The 23,127-nt window shown below is 44.3% G+C and overlaps 1 protein-coding gene, 1 long non-coding RNA gene and 1 other non-coding gene across 4 annotated transcripts in view; 2 read left to right on the forward strand and 1 right to left on the reverse strand.

Moving 5' to 3' along the window:
- Kat6a (lysine acetyltransferase 6A) overlaps positions 1-1,611 on the reverse strand; it is an 86,959-nt gene extending 85,348 nt beyond the window's left edge. For both annotated transcript variants that reach the window (XM_040731864.1, XM_021225105.2), the window contains exon 1: positions 1,519-1,611. The gene's annotated coding sequence lies outside the window, so the exon portion shown is untranslated. The remainder of the gene's footprint in view (positions 1-1,518) is intronic.
- Positions 1,471-22,784, forward strand: LOC121134139. The gene is made up of 3 exons (XR_005871172.1): positions 1,471-1,603; positions 8,578-8,690; positions 18,189-22,784. It is a non-coding gene; the product is annotated as an uncharacterized LOC121134139 (long non-coding RNA).
- On the forward strand, positions 19,849-19,955 carry LOC121134193. The gene has a single exon (XR_005871233.1). It is a non-coding gene; the product is annotated as a U6 spliceosomal RNA (small nuclear RNA).
- Positions 22,785-23,127: the final 343 nt, after the last annotated feature.

Here is a 23,127-nt window from a genome sequence, read left to right on the forward strand (position 1 = left end):
TATACTACTTGTTTGGGTCAAGAATCCGGCAGATACACATTTTTTTAAGTCACTAAAATAATGAATTCTAAAGTTTCCCTCCAAAACTAAGTTTAACTTTGAACTTCTCTTGTTCTGGAAGGCATGCACAATATAAGTACAGCTAGAAAAAGGAGGGACATGTCCTCCAGCAAGTATTCTTAATAGTGATGTTAAAAGCAAAAGGAAAACTGATACATGTTGGGGAAGAAACAGTCCGGGAAGAAAGGAAAGGGTGCAACGAAACATTAACACCTGGGGCCAAAGTTTACTTCAAACTTAACTAAAAGAAGTCCCGGCAAGAGGGAGAAGCCTCACCTTCGTGAAGGTCTTAAGAGACCAAACAACAGGATTACTACTCCAGCAAAGTTTTTTATATAGACATTAACCTTAAAACAATGAGAATTAGGATCTAAGAAGCTGGGAACGTCCTATATGGTGGAACTTTCAGGTGAAAGAATGAATGACAGTCACTCATTGTCTTTCCGGCAGGAAGTTTTCCCAATCTCCAGGTCTGCAGAAAACACCGCGCTGAGGATCTGAACCCTAACTCTCAGAAAGTCCACTAGCTGCTAGAGAGAAGGACCAGCCGGCTCCAAAAGCCCTTCCCGCTCCATCCCCCGGCCCGAAACACATCTTCGCGCCCTCGATTTAAAGCCCAGGGAACTTTAAAAACTTGAAGCGCCAAAGCCTAGGAGTTTGCCAACGGACTGCTCCGCCGTTCCCATTCTATGGAAACACAGCCCGAAGAGTAAGTTAACAATGAAATCACGTGGAGTTCGGAGCACCGTAAGCCCTGTCCCCAGCTCCAAGCTCTCGGCTCCAAGGGGCCCGGCCCAGAAGAGCAGTGAGGGGACACCGGCTGTGACGGAGCCTGACAGGTCGGGCAGGTCCGGCCCAAAGTCGCAGAGCTCTTGACAGGCAAGCCCGCCGCCACCCGTCCCGGCCAGGGGCTGACAGTCCGACAGACACAACACCACACGTGCAGCCTGCTCCACACCACAGCACCCACCAGGCTGTCACCCCGCTCGACTCAGCCCCGCTCGGGTCTCCGCGCACCCGGCACAGCCCGGAGTGCGCGCCCGGCGCCGGGAGCGGCGGGCGGGCGGGCGAGCGGGCGGACGGCGGGCGCGCCCCCGAGGGAGAGCGGGCGAGCCCGCACAGCAGCCCCAGGCTCCGCGGCCTGGCCGCTCGCCGCCCGTAAGCGCCGGCTCCCGGAGTGGGTCGCCGGCGGAGCGACGGCGGCGAGCCGTAGGTGCGGACCGGGCGGGCGGGCAGGCGGGCGAGCGGGCGGCGCGGGTTGGGCGGCGGAGTCGAACGCGAGGGGGCGGCCGCGGCGCCCAGCCCGAGGCCTGGCGCAGAGCAGCGGGAGGCGGCGCAGGCCGCGACGGGGCCTGCAGCAGCCCGCCGACCCCGCGAGGCGCCGAACGAGACTCCGGGGCGGCTTAGCCTCGGGCTCGGCAGCTGGGAGCGACCGGGGGAGGCCCCTCGGCTACTTACCTGGGGGGAAGACAGCCGGGATCCCGGGGGCCCGGGCCGGACCGCGGAGATGCCCCAAACTGACACGGCCGCCATCTTGGAGACAGTGAGCTCCGACTGGGGGGAGGGGAGGCCAGGCGGCGGAACAGCCGCGGGGGGAGGGGAGCGTCGCGAGGGAACGGCTGCCTGGGGAGGGAGCTGGAACAGCCTGCGCGGGAGGGAGGGGAGGAGCGGAGGGGCGCGGGAGGAGGGCAGCCGGTATCTGGAAGAGCGGGCTGGTCGCCGGCAAGGTCCGGGGGGCGGGGCGGCCGAGGAGGGAAGAGCCGCTGGGCGGGTCACGTGGAGCGGGTACAAAAGGCCGACGCCAGAATGGGAGCGGGAGTTGGCCGGGCTGGAGGCCAACAGCTGGGGGCGTCCCTCCTCCTCCTCCTGCTTTCACCGGCGGGTGGCGAGGCCAGAAGCGGAAGGTGCACCGGGATTACATAGCCCGGGAAACTTGGGGCAGGCGCTTGGGTGGGGCGGCGCCGAAACCGGTAGTTAGGCGGCTCGGAGCACCCCGCGCGCGAGGCGTCGGTTCCAATTCGCGGTCACTCGCTCTCGCCCGCCCGCCCGGGCCCGCACCGCGTCTGCCTCCGTGGTGCGAGTCCGTTCCCCACACACACACCCCGGCGAGGCGCCGGGCGTCCGCGGTGGCTCCCGGAGCCCCGCTGCTGGGCGGGTAGACATGGGTGGCGTGCGTGCCCTCGTTTTTCTGCCCACTCTGCACTCCAACCGTTCATCCCCGTGGCTCGAATAGAGTCTGGCCAGCCTGGGTAGAGGGCATGAAGTTGGACACCCTGTCAGCTAGCAAGATGCCCACCCAGGCACACTGCTTGTCCCTCTGCCCGGAAGTTGCAAGACCTCCTTGAGAACATCTTCATAAGATACAACACCCACTGAGCTCGGTTTCTAGGACTTGGACAAGGTCACATAGCTATTATGACACATTTACATATAGAGCCTGGGTCTCTCATCCTTTCGTGCCCTGTGCAGATTTTGCTTGTCCACACTGATGGGTGAACCTCAAAATGACACTTGGCCAGGTCCTCTACTGGCTACCTGTTTCTTTGTCTTTGATCCACTAAAAACTCTTAGGAGATTGTGTCATGCACAATCTTCACTGTAAAGACTCATTAAATGCTCAACAGTTTGATAAGTATATTGCTGCTACCCGACTTGTATCTGCTGTATGTCCCCGTTCCTAGATTCCTCCCCAAAGGAGGAAAAAAAATGCTGCTACTTGCTGCTACACCTTTGGTGTTCATTCTCTTTTCTGAACTAATGCATTTAGTTTATTCAGTTTACACTTAAGGTGTAGTCCTAAACATTTTAATATAGTCCCAGTCCCTTTTGGCATCTCCAAAGTCTAACCAACATGACGTTCAAAGGTTAGGGCTCACTTTTAGTGAATGAGCATTTGTAAGCCGCTGAGATAAATTTACATCGCCTCATGTCTCCTCTCAAAACCTCATTCTCTGCTTTCAGATCTGTGTAGCCCTTCTCCACCCTAATTCTTGACCAGACTGTTGAGCACTGTAGGCTGTTAAAGCCATTTCATATTAGCAATAGTCTGGGAAACTCACAGGAAGGGCCTGCAGCTCCCTATACTAACATTAACACTGATAACAAGTAGTTGTGGGGAGATTCATTTGAATCACCCTTAATCGCTTATCTCCAAGCCCTAGTTTACATTCCATTACTATTAGAAGAGAAATTCGGAGACAGAAGCTCAAGATTCGGTGGGTACCTATCTCAAGGGAATATGGTGGAGGTCGATGAAACAAGACCCCTAGTACCAACTTCTGGCCTCCCAGAATGGACACACAGACAATTATTTTTAGATATATGTTACTAAATGGCATAGTCAGAGATCTTTTTTTTTTTTTTTTTTTTTGCAGCAAAGAGAAATCAGTGTTTGCAAGTGAAAAAGACGCCTAAAAGGACAGAATTTATTTTCACTTAATTCTTAGGTTTTGTTGGAAATTTTTGTTTTGCTTTTTTTGTTGTTGTTTTTGGGGGTTTTTTTGTTTTTGGTTTTTTTTTTTTTTAGACAATTCAGACAGCTGAAGGCTATTTCCTCTGTCAACCAAAAAAACCGCAGCTCACATCTTAAAGAGTCGCAGAGAGTTTATTCTGTCCATTCTGAGTGACTGTGGCCTGGGACATAATTTCCTCATCTGTAACTTCATTAAAACCAAGATTAGTATTATTTTATCACATAAATTTACAGGTGGAATATTAAATATCATGGACAATTTTTAAAATCCTAAAGTATTTAAGAGACAAAAAGTGAGAGAAGTGTAGTTACTCTGTGCTCAATTGTCAGTGGTGTTGAAGATGATTATCACCCAGCATTTTTGAAGTCTCTCGGATACTGTAAGAAAGTTCACCATTGAGCTTCCTGTTCTAGGGGTGAATTAGAAGTGCCTGGATGCAGTTCTGATCTGCTCATCAGAATGGAGTCTTTGATATGATGACTTTCTCCCTTTTAGTAGATGAAGTCATCTGGCTTTCTTTATCCTCAGATGAAGATTCTGTGATTTTTAATTTTAGTCATCATAGTTAAAAGTTCCTTATAAGATTTGTGTTATTTATCTAGTAGATCAGGTTGTATACACAGATTTAAATATTTTTCCATTAAAGCAATCACTATTTTACAATCACTTATTTAATTAGGTAGACATATTCAAAATAGGTATAACTCTCCAAACAGAATTGTTTTTATAGTTAAAGTAATAACTGACTGTCTAAAAAGAAAAGGCTTTTGCAATTAGATCTTAAAATTGTCTACCATATTTAATATTTCTATCTGGTATATTTCTAAGTGATAAAACAATACTAACCTCAGTTTTCGTGAAGCTACAAATGAAGATATTGTACACTTTCATTTGATCATGCCTTATTGTTATGACTGTTTGCTTGCTCCAAACCCCTAACATATTCAGAACTAGTGTTTAAAAGATTCAAGAGTTGTCATTGTACATGAATGTGTGTTTACACATGTATTATATATTGTCTATATGTGGAAAAAATTAGTTTGTCAATTAAACTTGAACTCCACGTACTCTAGCTAGAGAGACCCAAAGATCTGTGTTAACCTTTTTTATCCAAGTTATACAAAAGACATCAAACTCTAATAACAACATTCTTGATGTTTTATACCATATGCTCTGATGTTTCTTGTATCTAAAATCTAAAACATTTTAGATACAAGAATTATTAGCTGAGATTTTAAAAATGAATTAAACAGTATTTGTGTTTTATCAGTTAACGGGGGATACTACAGTGACTACCTTCAAACTTCTATTTCTGAGCATCTAAATACAAGTGAGATAGCTCATAGAGTTGAAACAACTATAAATACAGGGGAAACATGCAGTCAATCTAGTTTTTAAATTAGACAGTTCTTCATTGTTTTAGACATGCCCTTCATCTGTTACCTTCACTCCGTTAGGCCACACTGTGCTCCTGATTACATAAATTTCAATCTAGGATTACTGTTATGTGTCATATGTAAATGTTATGTCAGATAAAGAGGGTACAAGAAAAGTAATTCATGCCTGGGTCATGGGGCTAGTAGTTTTGATAGAATCAGGAGTTTCTAGCTATTCATCTCTGAAAGCAGCTGTCCCTGTCCACTACTCTGCCTCAGCGACATCAGATCCTAGGAATGAGCCTCCCTAGCTGCGAGGGACCTTATAATACTTACTACATGGCAAAATGTGATCCTCGGTCAGCAGAGAGACTTATGAATGGGGACCCCTGAACAGAAGCTGTGTCTGCAGAGATTAGCTGGCTAGTGAGAACTGCAGCACAGTGGACAGGTTGGAATGTTCAGCAGGTCCAGAGACTAATTGCCTAACCTGGACTAGCTTTAGCCCTGGAACAGCCATTCCTTGCCTACCTCTGTGTCAAAGGTGAATAATAGACAAAGCCTTTTGCAGTGTATTAACTTGAAAGCTAAGAATGTCACCAGATAGCATCTTGCTGTGTCCGCCTTGTGATGTACCCACCAAACGTGCCTGGATTTGTGACTTTCTGTGTTCTGTAACACTCTAAAACTTCACTAAACTCCTTCCACGTTGTAACATGGAATTTGGGGCAACTTGAATCTGTGCTCCTGGGCCACAGTCACTCAGAATGACTCCAGAATAAACTATCTCTGGAGTTTGTGCTCGTCTGTGCCAGCCAGGGAACATGTGTCCAGGTTGGTTTTATGTGTTACTTTTAGGGCTGGCTTTCTCAGATTCAGCCCTAAGATCACCATCTTCTCCCACTGGCCCTCAGGGTTTCCATGCCTGTTTACTCAACTGTGTGTTCCAGATACTGGTGCCTTCCCTAGGAGTGCCACTATGCTCCCTGGCCTCAGAACAGGGTTTGTTTGTTCAGTCCTCTATTAGGCCTGAGGCCATTGCATGTTGTGGGGTGTTTCCCGTGATTCTTGGATGGGAGGGGAAAAGTGCCTTGTTGGTGTCTTTATGATCAAGTACTCATAAAATTCCTAAGCTAAGGCTTGGCAATGTCAGGGAAAAAGCAGAATTAGACATTTGAGGAATGACAGGAAGCATAGGCCAAATGATAATGAATCAAAACAGAAACCAAAATGCCTTCAAATGTCAAAAAAAATAAAAAAAACAAAAACCACATCGCCTTTAGCAACCAGAAAACAAACAAAACTGAACTAAATGTCTTAAAATGCTTTCAAAGCAAGCAAGCTAGAGACCATAAGTGAAATAGTTTGAAAGCAGACCAAATAGGTAGGTATCAGATTAGGTCCTTTATCAACCATCTCGGAATAAATAAACAAATGAACCATCTGCCAAGCCATAGGAGACCCAGAACCCAGGAAAACTCACCAGCAATCCACCTGAAGACTAAGAGATGACCTGGACTCAGTGGGTCCTTGCAGGTACCTGGCTCATCCAGTGAAGACGGGGTCATTCTCTGAACCCCACATCGTGGCTCTATAATTGTCAATAAAATGCCCACAGCTCTCATCTTAAACAGAATGAGGGTTAGTTTATTCTGAAGCTGTTGTAAATGACCAGCTTGGGGACACAGATTTAGGTTGCCCTAAATTGCATGTTCCAGCGTGGAAGCAGTTTCATGAAGTTTGAGAGTTTTACAGAACAAAGAAAGTCATAATCAAGGTGAGTTGAAAATACATGAGTGGACACTTTAGTGAAGTGGTTACAGCAAGATGGGGGAAGCTTTTCAATAGGCCCCAGATTCTATCTAATGACATTCTTAGCTTTTGGGTTAGTGGTAGTCTGCTAACTAAGATTTCAAAAGATTTGTATCTCTTAGTCACAGGAAGCTGGGAGGCAGGAATGGCTGTTCCTGGGCTAAAGCCAGCTCCTGTCGAGATAAGGTAATTATTAGCCTTTGGACCAGCAGCATTCCTTTTCTCCATAGCACTAAGGTTCTAATGAATCAGTTCATCTCTGTAGACACAGCTTCTCTCCAGGAGTTCTTACTCACACCTTAATTTATTTGCTCTAGAAATCCTGGCTTTTCAGCTATTCTTGGTAACCATGTTTTGTGCATTCCAGGTCTGTTCAAACATCAAAAAGACTAAGTTTATACTGTTTTCATTGAAAATATTTTTGGTACATTTACATGTAATATAGTAACTGGTAAAATTTAGACATACACTTACTATGTTTTATTTTATTCAGGTTAATCCACCTTGTATCTTTTCTTCTATCTTGCCTCCTTTTGAGTTAATTAAAATATTTCAATTATGGGAGCTAGAAGCATGGCTCAGCAATGAAGAGTGCTTGTTGTGCTTTCAAAGGACTTGAGTTCAACTCACAGCCTTCGTCATGTGGTTGATGACTGCCTGTAACTCCAGTTCCAGGGGATCCAACATCATCTTCTGGATTCTGAAGGCATCAGACACACATGACATACATTCACACAAACAGAAACACATGCACTTAAAAAAGTAAATAAATTGGATAACCAATTTGGGAGCTCTTCTCTGGGAAGGCTTGTTCTCCCACATGAAGCATTCCTTAGTTACCTTTAGTGTTGTGTCTAGTGTTAGGGCCATGAGATATTTCCCTTCCATGTTAGCATGTCTACTGGTGTCAAGTTGTTCAGGTCACATTTAAGCAGCATGTTGATGAGCTTTCATGAGTGTAGTTCCTCAGACATTTCTAGGAGACAGTCTCCCAACAAACTTCCTGTCCTTCTACTGCTTAAAATCTCTCTATACCTTCTGCTTTGAAACCCAAAGCCCAGTCCTAGTGATACACCTCCTCCAACAAGGTCACGCCTACTCCAACAAGGCCACACCTCCTAATCCTTCCCATGAAGTTCCAGCAACTGGGGACCAAGTATTCAAATATATGAGCCCTTGTAGGTTCTCCTCTAAAATCTATGATTTCTCCAGGCCTTGATTGTTGACAGGTTTCCAGTACCAGGCATGGTTTCCCTCTTGTTGAGCAGGTTTTAAAAAGAGGTATGAAAGTCACTTATTGTACCCTTATGTATATAATGCCATGCCAGTCATTTTTGTAGTTCATGGGCATAATAGCTCAGTAGGACTATGGGTTGTGTCCCTCCCTTGGAAGCTTACATGGTGCCTTCTGGTACCATGAAAGCTAATCCTTGGGAGAAGGCTAACTAAGGTCAGGTCAGATCCTGCTTTGATCCTGTGGGTCCTGTGTCCAAAATGCATGGTGTCTATAGCAATAGAGATTTATCTTCAACCTCTAGGAGGCAGCCAAAGGCAAGAACAATCGCCTGCATGTTTTAGGGTAGGGACCACTTGGACAACCCTGACCAACAACTCAAAAGGGGCTTCTCATGCCTGGTATTAGTTTATGGCTCTTGAGGGAAATATTGTCAGCCCAGATTGTAAATTTTTATTCAAATGATATTTATGTAAAATATAGTGTGTTATATATAGTATATAATGCATATATACATATATATATAGTTATAAGTAGTTGTAAGCAGAAAATAAAGTGATTCCTTGTGACTTTTTCATACACCTTTACTATTATTTTGCCCCCGTCCTTCTGCTTTCTGTAGGGAGCAGGAAACCCAAAGTGAGTGAAGACCTGAGTATGCTGTTGACAATGACATGGCTATTTCAAGGTCCATACAGCCTCAGACTGACAGAGGAATGGCAAGGCCTTCCTCAGGTATGGATGTTGACAGTGTGTGTAGAAAATAGCTACCGTAGCTTTCTCTGTTAGTACTCAGGCATCTGTACTGGCCTGCCCTTGGGGTTCTGACAGGATACACCCTCAGCTGCAGCCACTAAGAGCAGCACCTGTGCACATTCACTATGTTCCCTTTTAAAAGGGCCCTGTCCACCTCCCATCCTGCTCTCTCTCTCTCTCTCTCTCTCTCTCTCTCTCTCTCTCTCTCTCTCTCTCTCTCTCTCTCTCTCTCTCTCTCTGCCCCCCCTCTCCTGATGCTCCTGTCTCCAGAGGCCAGCTTACCCCCTTCCTTTCCCCCTTTTATGACCCCTTTCCCCAATTAAAAAAAACCCTCTGCTTGAACCCAGCATGGCATCTTTCTCTCGAACACCACTTATCTTAAATTACAACATTCTCCCTACTGGTATCATGGCCTGAAGACTGATCTTCCACAGAGATAGTTTTCTACTACTGTGATAAAAAACAAAACAAAACAAAACCACTGACAGAAACCCACCTGGGAAGGACAGAGTTATTGGCTTACACGCCTCCATTTCCACACCATGGTACATAGTCAAGGGAGGTCAGCACAGGAACTCAAGAGAGCAAGGACAAATGCTGCTTACTGGTTGGTCCTTGTGGTTTGCTCTGCCCTCTTTATTATACTTCCCAGGACCACCTGCCAAAGGATGGCACCACCCACAGTGGGTTAACCCCACCCCGCATCAGTCATTAATCAAGAAGATGTCTAAGGGTAATCTGATGGCATTTTTGCAATTGAGTTTCCTCTTCCCAGGTAATTTATCTCATCTCAAGTTGACAAAAAAAAGCAAAACTAGCACAAGTAATGATATAGACTACTTGAATAGCATTGTCAAAAATCTGATATAATTATAGAACATTATACCTAACCAAAGAAAACAGCATGTTACCCATCAGTGCACAAAAAAATTCAACAAGATGGAATATATTGTATCTCATAAGATATTTCAATAAATTTAAGAGGTTGAGATTATATGAAATATTATCTCTGTCCAAAATGAAATTAGATATTAACTGAAAAGATAATTTCTAGAAATTATCTTGAATGATCATCAAATATTTACAAATCAAACAGCACACAAAGTAAGAAGTGACAACAGAGATAATATGTTCAATGAAAATGAAAAGGAACACGTTTATAAAATATAGCTAAATCTGTGTATCGAAGAAAAATTTAGAGTGTTAGTGGTGGCTGAGGGTGTAGCTCTGTGGTAAAATTCCAGTATCCCACTTTATCCCAGAGAAGAAAAATAAATGTCTCAATAAATTAGGAATTCACTTTAAAACATTTAAAAAGGAAATATAATTCCCATGGTAAGCAGAAGAGAGGAAATTATAGATCACAGCAGTTACTTAGATGGAAAGCAGAAAAACGGGGAAAATTCAATGAGTCTGAGGACTTAGAAATTACTAATAAAATTGGCTAAATTCTAAGAAGATTGACCATGAAAACAAAACTAAGAGAAATAAGTATCACTATGAACAATGAAGGGGCGCTGTAAATCCCACACATATTAAATAGCAGTAAAGCTGAACACAGTGGCATGCTTATGTGTTCCCAGGAACTCTGGAAGCTGGGGCAGGAAAACCATCTGAACTCGTAAGTTCCAGGCCATCGCTGATGACAGAGCGGGGTCACCAATCAATAAGGAAAGCAAGACAAGTAAAAAGGGCCAGGGATGTAGTTCAGCCAATAGAGCGCTTGCTAGCATTCACAACCCACTTTATAAGATTGCCACAGCTTGGGACACACTTGTGACCCCAGCACTGCAGGGGAGCCAGGGGAATCTGAAGTTCGACATTGTCTTTGACTACATACTAAGTCCAAGACCAGCTCAGGCTACACAAGACTAAGGGAAGAAATGGGAGATGCTGAGGGGGAGAGAAAGAGAATGAGACTAAGGATAAGGAATATAATGAATAACTTCATGCCAATATGTAACTTTAAAACTTATTTAGAAAAACTTGCTTGAAAAACATAATATACTAATAGCCTCGATAAGGAACAGGCTAGTTGTTGTTGTAGTCGTTTGTTTTTTGCAGTAATGAGAATTGACCCAAGGGTCTGATACAAACAAGGCAAGTGCTTGACCACTAATCTATATCCTCAGCTCCTCTTTAACTTTTTATTTTGACACAGAGTCTTGCTAAGTTACCCAAGCTGGCCTTGAACTTGCTCTGTCATCCAGAAAGGCCAGGGATTCTGTGTGCCTCCCAACCACCATGCCTGGAATCTTATGCTATCAAAGTAATAAAAATTTATAGTTAGAAACCTTCCACTTGCCTTGTGTGGTGGGATACAACCATAAATAAATAATCTCAATGTTTGGGATCTTGAGGCAAGAGGACCTTGAGTTAAAGCTGTCTTGGGCTACAAAGGAGGTGAGGACAAGAATTTGATAAGCTGACACATATTATAGCATGATGTGTAAAGAGAAGCTTTTTCTTTGAGAAAAGCCTTCCCGCCTGCCTGGTTCTAGATCCGCATCAGTCCCAAATAAACACACAGGAGGCTATATTAATTAGGAAGCTGTTGGCCTTGCTTGTTTCTTACTGGCTAGCTCTGACTTAAGTAATTACCCCATAATTGTTAATCTAAGTATTTCTCTTGCCGGAGAATAGTTCCAGGCTTCCTACCCCATGGCGGTTACATCTCGAACTCTCTTGTGTTTCTCCTTCCCAGAATCCTCTAGGACTCCTAGTCCCACCCATCTAGATTCCTATTGGCTCAACAGTGCTTTATTGACAAAAGACTTCCCCAACAATGATGGGCCAGGAAGACATTGTGTTACGTGAAATAAGACAATAAAAACACTGGGCACTGGTGGCGTATGCCTTTAATCCCAGCACTCGGGGGTGGGCAGAGGCAGGTGGATATCTGTGAGTTTGAGACCAGCCTGGTCTACAAAAGTTAGTTCCAGGACAGCCTCTAAATCCACAGAGAAACCCTGTCTCAAAAAACAAAAAACAAAGAAACAAAAAAGACAATAGAAACATACAGACACTGATTTCAATTACGTGAAATTGGTAGTGCCGTCTAGCTCAGAAGCAGAAGGTATAATGGTGGTCGCCAGCAGCAGGGGAAGAGGAGGAGGAAGAAATGAGAAGTTGTTTAATAGTTACAGAAATCTGACATTGCAAGATGATAGCATTGGTTACACAACAATATTAGTTAACCTCAAAGCACTGAATTGCATAACTAAAGTTGAAGTAGGCAAGTATAAAAAATAGTTTGGCAACTTGATACACACACACACACACACACATTCAAACTAACTTCCCTGAAGCAAAGCAATCAGAAACCTGTTAGCAACCTAGGACCTCACCTGCATTGAGCTGCATGCCCACCTCACTCCCTTTAATAGCCATCGAACTTAGAGTCCACCAAACACACACCCGTCACATTTGGGGACTACTGACAATGGGACAATCTGGCCTGGACTGGTTTTAGGCTCACCCACAATAAGACAAAACTCTGTGTGTTCCCAAGTGAACCTATAGGAACGACCCCTATTTACCACCCTATGCCTATGCATAACTGGTTATTCACATGGTTAAAGTCAGGTGCTTTATGGGAAGAGACATTTGTAAAGAGCAAAGACTGTCAATCAAATGGAGAACCCTCATGCAATGCCCGTCTTAGTATCTTTTCTGTTGCTTTGAGAAAACACCCTGACCAAGGACACTAGGGGAATGAAGGGCTTGCTTTGATGCCCAATTCAGGGTTACAGTTCATCCCAACAGAGAAACCTCAGTGACAGGAGTCCGAAAGAGCTGGTCACGGTGTCCATAGTCAGTAGCAGAAAGAATTCCGTGCTTATGTTTAGATTTATTTATTTGTTTATTATTTATCTATCTACTTATTTTTGAGGCAGAGTCCTTCTACCTAGGCCCAGCTGTACTGGAACTTACTATGTAGATCAGGCTGGCTTGGAATTCAGAGTGCCTCCTGCCTCTGCCTCCTGCGTGGTGAAGGCATGTACCACTCACTACGCCTTGCTCAAAATATTGTTTTCTCCATTCTGTATAAAATAAAATACAAGTAGGTGTGATGATGCAACTTACACTGAGCATGTCTTCCCACCACAATTGAGATAATGAAGAAATCTCAAACATGCTCAGAGGCCCATCTCCAAGGACCTAGGTAACTCCAGATTCATCAGGTTGACAATTAACACCATCACAAATCCACCCCTTGTCAACCTGGCAACAAAACGCATCACTTCTATCTTTTGTGTCCCCAAAGTCTAATGTGTATATCAAGCAAAATACAGTCCAACTTCAAAGGGTCACACAGTCATCAACAATCCAAAAAGCTCTCAACTGTAAGCTCCTATAAAAATAAAAATAAAAAAAACAAGTTACATAGGGCTCAAGAGTTCAGAGCCCTTGTTATTCTTGCAGAGGTTCCCAGCATGGTGTTAGCATAGCGGGTAACAACCATATGTAACTACATTTCGAGGGGCTTCTGATGGCCTCTTCTGCCACTGGATGCACAAGGGGCAGAGACTCACATGCAGGCAAAACACCCACCCACATAAACTAAAAGTCAGTCTTCTAAAAAGTTACGTACTTCGAACGTATATCACAGAGTAAACATTTCTTTTCTAAAATGGAAGAATTAGGCAATATCAGGGAACAATCACATCAGACCAAGCTGAAATCCAACAGAGAAAATACTGACTCTTTCTGCTCCATGTCCAGGATCTGGAGTTTATAATGTAGACAACTGTCTCCAGAAGGCTTGGGTTCCCTGACTCCTTCCGCTCTGCTGCCCTCAGCACACACGAGTTCCCTCCTCAGAACGCTTCTATTCTATTCTTTCAGCTATCCTCAGCCCTCCCGTGGTTCAGGCATCGTAGTTGAGACTCCTAATTCAGTACTTCCCAAATACCCTCCGGAGGGCCTCTACAGAGACTCTCCCCCACATTGCCTGACATCAGCTGTCTTAGTTGGGGTTTCTTTTGCTGTGACAAAACACCGTGACCAAAGCAATTTGAGGAGGAAAGGGCGTATTTGGTTTACACTTCCACAGCCATGTCCATCATCAAAGGAAGTCAGGACAGGAACTCAAACAGGTCAGGATCCTGGAGGCCAGAGCTGATGCAGAGGCCATGGAGGAGTGCTGCTTACTGGCTTGCTCCTCATGACTTGCTCAGCCTGCTTTCTTAGAGAATTCAGGACCATCAGCCTAGGGATGGCATCACCCACAAAGGACTGGGCCCTCCAACCTCAATCACAGGAAAATGTCCTACAGGTTTGCCTACAGTCTGATCTTATGAAGGTATTTTCTTCATTGAGGTTCCTGCCTCTCAGATGACTTAACATAAAACTATCCAACACATCAGGTGATTTCCATGAGCCCCTCAACCTTGCATTCACTATGCCTTCAAAACCAACAGAACATGGAAGATGCTGCCAAGCTGTGCTTCCAAGTAGAAAGGAGTCTGTCCCCATTCCCCTCTGTGGACCACAGCTGCATTTCTTCTGTGGGCTGACCCTGGAGAAACACTCTCCTAGCTGCCTCCTTCGGTCAAGGTTTTCCTCCTTTAAATGAATTTGGAGCATCACAAGATGGTGTCTCCAAAGAGTAGGAATTTGCCCACAGGATACTTTGCCCGTTTACCAATTGGGGGCAGATCTGGTTACCAATTATAGCTCCTTTTTCGGCATGAGCCTGAGGTCCACATTTCCCTCAGTATTTTGTATTTCTAAGCTCCTGTCAGAATGGCCTATGAAACTCTGTTCACAGCATTCAATGATTTTTCTAACCCAAAGTTCTAAACTCTTCTACCTTCTTCCTATAAGCCAGTCCAAAGGCCTATACATCATTTGGTCATTCTTATAATGCCAACCTCACTTTGTGGCACAGTGTAGTGTCTGTTAGTGAACAGTGCTCATGTCTTACATGTTATCACAGAGTTCTCAACCTGTGAGTCTCAACCCCTTTGGGGGGGAAGGAGGGGATCAAACGAACTTTTCACTTTAAAGACAGGTGTGTGTATGGTAAGTTTCCTAAATATTTTATGTTGATTAAAAAGAGAGGGATTCTGAAACAATATTCTATTAGGATAAGCTATTTATTCATTTGTTTAACACAGGATGTCTTGTAGCTAAGCAGGTTAGCAAATAGCCTTGAACTTTCTATGCTGTCAAGGCTAGCCCTGAATTCCTGATCCTCCTGCCTCTCCTCCTGGGTGTTAGGATTATTTATAGTTGTACCACCACACCTGGCTTATTATATCATGACTAAATTTATTTTAGATATGTTTATTTTCTGCATACGACTGTTTGTCTGCATGTATGTGTGTGTACCATATGTATGTCTGGTGCCAGAGGAGTTCAGAAAAGTGTGTAGGATCCTTTAGCTATTAGTGACTCCCAAACTAATATTTCTAGCCCTATGCTTAGCCAGAGGATCTAAGAGTCTAGGTGTGAAGAATGAATTGCTAATTGGATATTGGCTGTCTCAGCCCTGGGTTGGCAGTGCTGTGGCATATTTGCGAGTATCTCTGTGAAGAGATACCCCCAAATATGTCTCCTGGCACAAAAGGAATGATATTCTTGTAGTTACAGTTTCCTCTAGATTGGACTGTGTGCTCTTGGGAAGGGTAATGACTTGATTGTCTTAAAAGGTCTTTGCTTGGCAGAAGCTGTGAACCTATCCGTTCTGTACCCAGTTGGGAGGTAAGGTTCAGGAGGCTCTGAAGGTCTTTGCTTGCCCTGTGCATATCTCTATACACAAAATATGGGAACATTAAGTATAAAATAAAATCCATTACCAAATGGCTCACATGTACCAGGCTGGTATAAAGATGAATGCCAACCAAAAATTAACCAAGTTGCTTCCTAAATATTACTTTCTATACTTCACTTACACGCTAGACACCTTTTGGTAAGAATAGGGAACAGCCAGGGGGCTCTGAGCCCATGATTTTGTACGCAAAAGCCAAGGCTATTTAGGAGGCCATTTAAGACTTTCCATCTATGCCAGGTTGTTTTAGGGTTTCTATTGCTGTAAAGAGACGCCATGATTGCTGGGCGGTGGTGGCGCACACCTTTAATCCCAGCACTCGGGAGACAGAGGCAGGCAGATCTCTGTGAGTTCCAGGCCAGGCTGGACCGACAGCCTCCAAAACAACACAGAGAAACCCTGTCTCGTAACCCCCCCCCCCCCAAAAAAAAGAGAGAGAGACACCATGATCACAGCAATTGGGATGGCTGGCTTAGAGTTCCAGAGGCTCAGACCTTTATCATCATGGCTAGGAGCATAGCAGACATATGCTGGCTAAATCTTGATTAGAAGGCAACAGGAAGTCAACTGAGACGCTGGGTGGTTTCCTCAGAATAGGAAACCTCAAAGCCCGCCCCCACAGTGACACACTTCCTCTAACAAAACCATACCCCCTCCTACAAAGCCACACCTCCTAATAGTGTCACTCCCTATAAGATTATGGGGGGGCAACTACATTCAAACTACCACACATGCCTGTAGTGATATTGTGTTTATTATCTAACAAATAAAGTTTGCCTGAGGATCAGAGTGCAAAGCTAGGCACACTAGTTAGCCACAGAGGCCAGGCAGTGGTGGCTCACACCTTTCTTTAATCCCAGTACTTGGAAGAAAGAGGCAGATGGATCTCTGTTAGTTCAAGGCCACCCTGGGCTACATGAGATTGATACAGTCTGAAAGAGAAACAAAGCTCACACAAAGGTGAGCACTGCACTTGGAGTGACACTCCTTTAGTCCCAGCACTAAGGAGGTGGACACAGGAGCAATATGGATGGGTGGAGAGAGGAATGTGAGGCAGGAGGAGACAAGGGAGATGCAATCTGAGTAGTACAGTCTGAGGAACTGTGCCTGCCTCTGCCTCCCAAGTGCTGGGATTAAAGGTGTGCACAACCACCCAGGCAAGACTCTCTTTATTATGTGTCAAATATTAATAACAGTGATAGAAACAAGAGCTCTGACCTGTTAGAAATGAGACTGTCCGTGGGACAAAAGTGAAGAATACCATTAATCCCAGCACTCAGAGGCTGTGGCAGGCGAATCTCTGTGAATTCAAGTCCAGCCTGGTCTACAGAGCAAGTTCCAGGACAGCCAGAGCTACACAGAGAAACCCTGCCTTGAAACAACAACAACAAAAAAAAGGTTGACTTACACGGGCCTTGTAGTGTTGTTTGAATGAGAATGGCCCCTTTAAGCTCATGTATTTAAATACTTGGTCCCCAGTTGGTAGAACTATTTGGGAAGGATTAGGAGATGTGGTCTTGTTGGAGAAGGTGGTTACTGGGGGTGGGTTTTGAAGTTTCAAAAGCCCATGCCATTCCCAGTTAGCGCTATCTCTCTCTGCCTCATGCTTGACTCAATACATAAGCTCTCAGCTACTGCCCGCTTGCCTTGCTTCTTGCCGCGATGGATATGGACTCTAATAATCTGTAACCGAGAGCCCCAGGTTAAATGTTTTATTTTGTAAGTTGCCTTGGACATGGTGTTTTGTCATGACAATAGAAAAGCAACTGAGATCAAAGTTGACACCGGTTGTTGTGAATTGCTGTGACAGACGTGGCCATGCTGTTTTTCACTGAGGAATGTGGAAGAATTTTAGATTTTCTGTAAGCAGGACTTAATGGGCCATCCTAGTAGGAGCATGAAAGACAATGGTGCTGAGAGTCTCGTGAACTAGCATAAAGGGGAGGTTTTAGAGGGTAACAGTATTAATAATGTCATGAAAGACCATTCTTGTGATAGTTTAGCAAAGAGTGTGGCTACTTTTTTTTAATCCTAAGAAACAGCCTGAGATTTTTAGCTCACTAATCCTCCAATTTTGATGTAACTCCTTCTATTTGATGGGTTCTTGGCACTGTTACACCAAGTTCCTTAGACCCCAAAAAATACCACCAAGGAGCCTACACAGTGCTGCAAATGCATAAGGTTTGATGTTTCAAGCCTCGGCAGGGACCTTGTCCAGCACTGGCACAGCAAGTACAAATATCTATCGTCCAAATTTCTCAGATTCTCCAATTCTCATTTTTTTCTCTGTATGAGTCATTTTTTATTATAGCTATATATTCTTTTTTTTTTTTTTTTTTTTTTTGGTTTTTCGAGACAGGGTTTCTCTGTAGCTTTGGAGGCTGTCCTGGAACTCACTTTGTAGACCAGGCTGGCCTCAAACTCACAGAGATCCGCCTGCCTCTGCCTCCCAAGTGCTGGGATTAAAGGCGTGTGCCACCAACGCCGGCTATAGCTATATATTCTGATCTTCTTGTTTCTTTTGTTAATTCTGTAACAATGATGATATTTGAGGCTGGGGTGCGTCCTGGTTCTGCATGCTAGGCAAGAAGTCTAGACTGAGCTACAACCCTAGCCCTATCGGCCTCCCTTTATCTGAGTCTGTGTTGCTATGTCCAAATAATAATAATAATTATTATTATAATGTTTTATTTGTTTTTAAGATAGGGTTTCACTGTGTAGCACAGGCTAGCCTCAGGTGGACAGAGAAGCTCTGGACGGGAAAGCTGACTTGCTACAACACCTGATAAGGCGATCCACATATCAACCCCACTGGCGTCTGTCGCTTCCAGACTGCAGTTGAACTGACTTGCAGGTGGAGTTTTCCATCCTATAAAATCCCAAGACCCCATACCACATACACAGTCTCACTTCCAGGGAGAGACTGTGGCGTCAGCTGTTCTGATTTAAGAAAAATTCTCTTTCGGGAGACGCCCATTGTTCTTTCCATGTGGCCTGGGGCAGGCTGGCCCTCTGGCTCTGACTGGGAAAATAAGATCACAGCAGCCCAAATTCATATCTCGTCTTAGAACTGGCCTGCGGACATTTTTTCGGAAGTTATTCTGCTACTCTGACAGAACCCTGCACTGTGATTCAGCTACTGTACCAGATTCGTGTACAGTCTCGGCTTCCTTTTGCCAAGACCAAGCCACCTTTCCCCTGTATCTTTATTTTTCTCTATTTTGTGCCTACCTGCCTGGGTCATAGATACCAACTCCCTCTATACTCACACTAACCTACCTACCCAAAAAGTCTTTTTAAAGAAAAGGGCACAACAATCCACATTTGATCTTCAAAATAAAGGGTTCCACAAGGACTTGCAATGCCGTGATGGGGAACGGGCTCACTTTAACACAGGGCTGACTTCACCTTTAGCAGAAAACTGGGGGACTTCATCAAAATAAAGGCAGCCTTCTTGATAATGATATAAAAAAGAATGCAAAAGATGACAGGCGGGGGTGGCGCAGGCCTTCAGTCCCAGGACTCGGGAGGCAGAGGCAGGCGATCTCTGTGAGTTTGAGGCCAGCCTGATTTACAAGAACTAGTTCCAGGACAGCCTCCAAAGCCACAGAGAAACCCTGTCTTGAAAAACAAAAACAAAAAAAGCAAAAGACTCGTGACTTCACTACCATCTTAGCTAACCTCGGCACCCATAAAACTTCACGGTGCTCTGGGGATCACCTCGCCCCTTTTATATTAGACTAAGGAAAAACTACCAGACCTCCAACGTGGGTTTGGCTTTTGTCTTGTTTCTTTCTTTCTTTCTGTTTTTTTTTTTTTTTAACATTGATACAGTTTTTACATGACACAGTTACTGACTTGTAAGGAGAACCTAAGTTTTCCTGGCCACAAGCCTCCAGCACTGGTGTACTAACACAGGGATCTGACCCTATGAGAGTCACAAATCCCAACAGAGACTCAAAGCATAAATGATAGATAAGCTGCGGCCAGTGAGGAGCTGCCTCAGTGGACAGTGCCAGTCCCCATGCCTGCTGTGCTGCGTCCCCATGCCTGACGCCTCTGCCTAGGGGCACCAGGCCGCTTTCCCTCTGACTGAGATAAAATATTTTATCTCTCACTGAGATAAAATTGTCCTTTGCTTCACACGTGTCTGGTTTTGTTTCTGCCCAACCTAACAGTGTTTCCTTTTAAGTTTCCCTTTCATAGTGAAAACTATAAATATAATCACAAGGTACAATAATGTTCAAATAATGGTTTATTAAAATATATCTCATGTGTGATTATGTACATATAGACTCTTTGTCCATTTGTGATTACGGTTTGTTCATAGTAAAAGTAAAAATTAAAATAGTAATAATGATAGTACTCACTTTGGCAGTATACATACTAAAACTGGAACACCACGGAGAAGATTAGCATGGCCCTTGTGCAAGAATGACACGCAAATTTGTGAAGCTTTCCATGTTTTTTGTTACTGTACGCGGTGTGAACTCATGAGAACTGTACTTACGTGGCCTTAACCCTCACAGTATAAATTGTCTGAGACTCCGAGTAAAGTTGGCTATTGAATGAAAATGATGATGATGATGGCTGGTGGTCCTAAATCTTTCTCTGGAGCAATTAATGCAAGTTTTTTTCTGTTTAAATCTGCTTCTAAGGACAGGACATACAGAATCATCATTTCCAGTTCTACAACAAGGTCCTTATCGCTTGAGGGCATGTATTGAGAAATGATCCAGGACACATTTTTATTGGTGAACCGCCCTCCCTTTAAATAAGAATAGCTCATACCTGTGCCTTTGAATGTGCTTTGTGTGTGTGTGTGTGTGTGTGTGTGTGTGTGTATTTAAATGTTTTAAAGACACTTTGACCACTATGGCCCATGTAAGAACAAATAAATGAGCCAGCACAGGATGAGACTTCTTTCCTTGTCTACTTCACCGCTGTGGTGTCTATCCACGTCTGAGAAAAGCATGCTTAAGTACTTCTTAGTATTTAATATTTTCTTAAATGCTGAGGCCAGGTCTAAAAGCTGTTCTTGTCAACTACAGAGCGCTGTCTTTTTGGAAGATCACATCCCACAAATACAATGCATTTTTTCACACCCTAGCCACCCATGTTCCCTCCCACTTTTCACCTTGGCCACTTGTTTTTTTCTTATCCTTATTCTTACACTTTCACCCTGCCCTTTAACACTTTGGACCCAGCTCCCTTAAATGGCCCGTGAAAGCTCAGCCAGTGGCTCTCACCCTACAGCAGCCCCATTAGTTCCTGATACAGCCACAGGAAGACCTTTTGGATGCTGCAGAAGAGGCTCTGGTTGTAAGGAACTTTCAGCCCTTTTACCCCAGACACAAGTACAATGCCTTACATTAGCCCTCTGTTTCCCCCCAGCTCCCTTCCTCCAAGGCACTGCAGGCCCTGTTGCTTCTGATAACCTACTTTTAGGGAACTAGCTAAGGATCCATAGTCCTCTCAAGCTTTGTATAACAACTGAGCCATTCCCCTCCTCCACCTTCCTGGGACAATCTCTCCCTCTCCCTCTGTATCCAAATCATCTGTTTCCAGCACTCTAACAATTACTTTTCAAAAGTTCCTCTCGGTCCTAGAAGAGTCTGGGAGCACATGACAACAATCATAGGATCCACTGATGAAGTCAAAACTCTCCACCAACCCAACCTCTGTCCCCTTGGGTCCTGGGGACAAAGTCTAGACACCTCCCCATCAACTTCTTCCCCCAGGAAGTAGCCAACAAAAGAATACTTTGTCCCCTTCTCTTTTATCTGTCCTTGGCGTCTGGAGTGAGGGTCAATGACCTAAAAGCCTCAGGTGTACTGAGAAGCTCAGGACAGGATAGTTGACTTGACTGATAACACTGGTGGAAGCCACTGATAAGGAGATCCACATACCACCCCTGCTGGAGTTTCCAGACTGCTAGGGGACTGACTTGCAGATGGAATTTTCCATCCCCAAAATCCCCCTTTCTCCATACTTTAAAACCCCACTACCGTACTGTGCATGTGCATACTCCAGGGCCAGCCGGCGACTTGCACTGCTCTGATTAAGGAACAATTCTGCATCTGGGGATGCTTGTCTCTAGCTCATTTCCATGTGACCTCTGTGAGTCCCTATCTGACAAAAATATCTTACTTACAAATACGAATCTAAATCTGAAACATAAACCCTAAATCTGTAGAATTAAATACAACACGGAGTACCAGATGGATTTTAAAAATATTCCCCCAAAACAAATCCCTCAAACAAGTTCTTGAGTGTAAAGGAAGAGAAAATAATTCTTTAAACATTCAGGAAAGATTTTTTAAGGAGGCTATATGACACCGTGTCCTATAGAATATGACTAAACTAAAATTCTAACTTTTAAATTGTGATCAATATTATAGCTGGGAAAGATGCTGTTCATGTACAAAATCAATAGGAGGATGTTCTTGAACTTGGAAAAATCTTAGGTAGTTTAAAACCATGATATTAGCCCACAGATCTTGAGTGAGGGTTTTCCAAAACAAAGGGAGTTAGTAAGCTATTACCGATGACAACCAGAAAGGAACGTGGTCAAGGGACTGCTTACCAGTGGTCTTTCATTCTACTGGAATAATATTCGAGAGCAGGGAAAGAGTAGCCCCTCTTAGAGTTAGCAACTACCCTTCCAGCAATGGGAGCTAGCAGCCCTCGACATCTCTCCATTGCTCCCACTCTTGGACCAGTCCACAGACAAACCATGGATATGTAAAACAAAACCATCCAAAACATATTTCATTTGCTAAGGCAGTGGTTCTCAACTTGCCTTATGCTGTAACTGCTTAATACAGTTCCTTGTGTTGTGGTGACCCCCAACCATAAAATTATTTCATTGCTACTTCATACCTCTAATTGTGTTACTGATACGAATCTGTGCTTTCCGGTGGTTTTAGGTGACCCCTGTGAAAGGGTCCTTCGACCCCCCCAAAGGGGTTATGACCCCCAGGTTGAGAACTGCTGAACTAAGGGGAGAAGAATGCCAACTGTATAAACAAAAGGTGACCTTACACAAAGTGCTCTTCCTGCTGACCCAGTTTGTGAAAGCTATAGACCTCACTTGTCTGGTGTTTTCCAGAATGGTAGGACTGTTCCTGAACATGAATGGGTAGGGCTGCTCTTGAACTTGAATGGGGAGATCTGAAACTTTTGCACAGGGCAGGATCATCTAAAGAGATTATGGGATATTTGGTGCTATCATGATGTCAAAGGGAAAGAAGAGAAAAATAAAGAGAAGAAAGGAAGGAAGGAGAGAAGGAAGGAGCGACAGGGAAGAGAGGGAGGGAGGGTGGGAGGGAAGGAAGGAGGAAGGATGGAGAAGAAGGGACAGAGGGAGAAGGGATGGAGGGAGGACAAAAAGGAGGAAAGAAGAAAGAAATGAATCTCTTTGACCTTGCAAGATTAGGTCCTTCTGCCTTTCGACGACTTCCACAACCACCACCAAGAATTCTACAAAGCAATGGAAAGTAAAGGCTTTGTGTGGTATTACACCCATAGCCCAGTACTTGCAATGCCAAGGCGGAAAAGTTGGTGCAAGTTTGAGGCCAGCCTGTCTTGAAACTACAACAACAATAAAGTAGGAAATTGTTAAGAGAAGCTTTTTCCTTG

This window comes from Mesocricetus auratus, unplaced genomic scaffold (genome assembly GCF_017639785.1).
Source record: "Mesocricetus auratus isolate SY011 unplaced genomic scaffold, BCM_Maur_2.0 Super-Scaffold_100026, whole genome shotgun sequence".
In the NCBI taxonomy this organism is placed as follows: domain Eukaryota; kingdom Metazoa; phylum Chordata; class Mammalia; order Rodentia; family Cricetidae; genus Mesocricetus; species Mesocricetus auratus.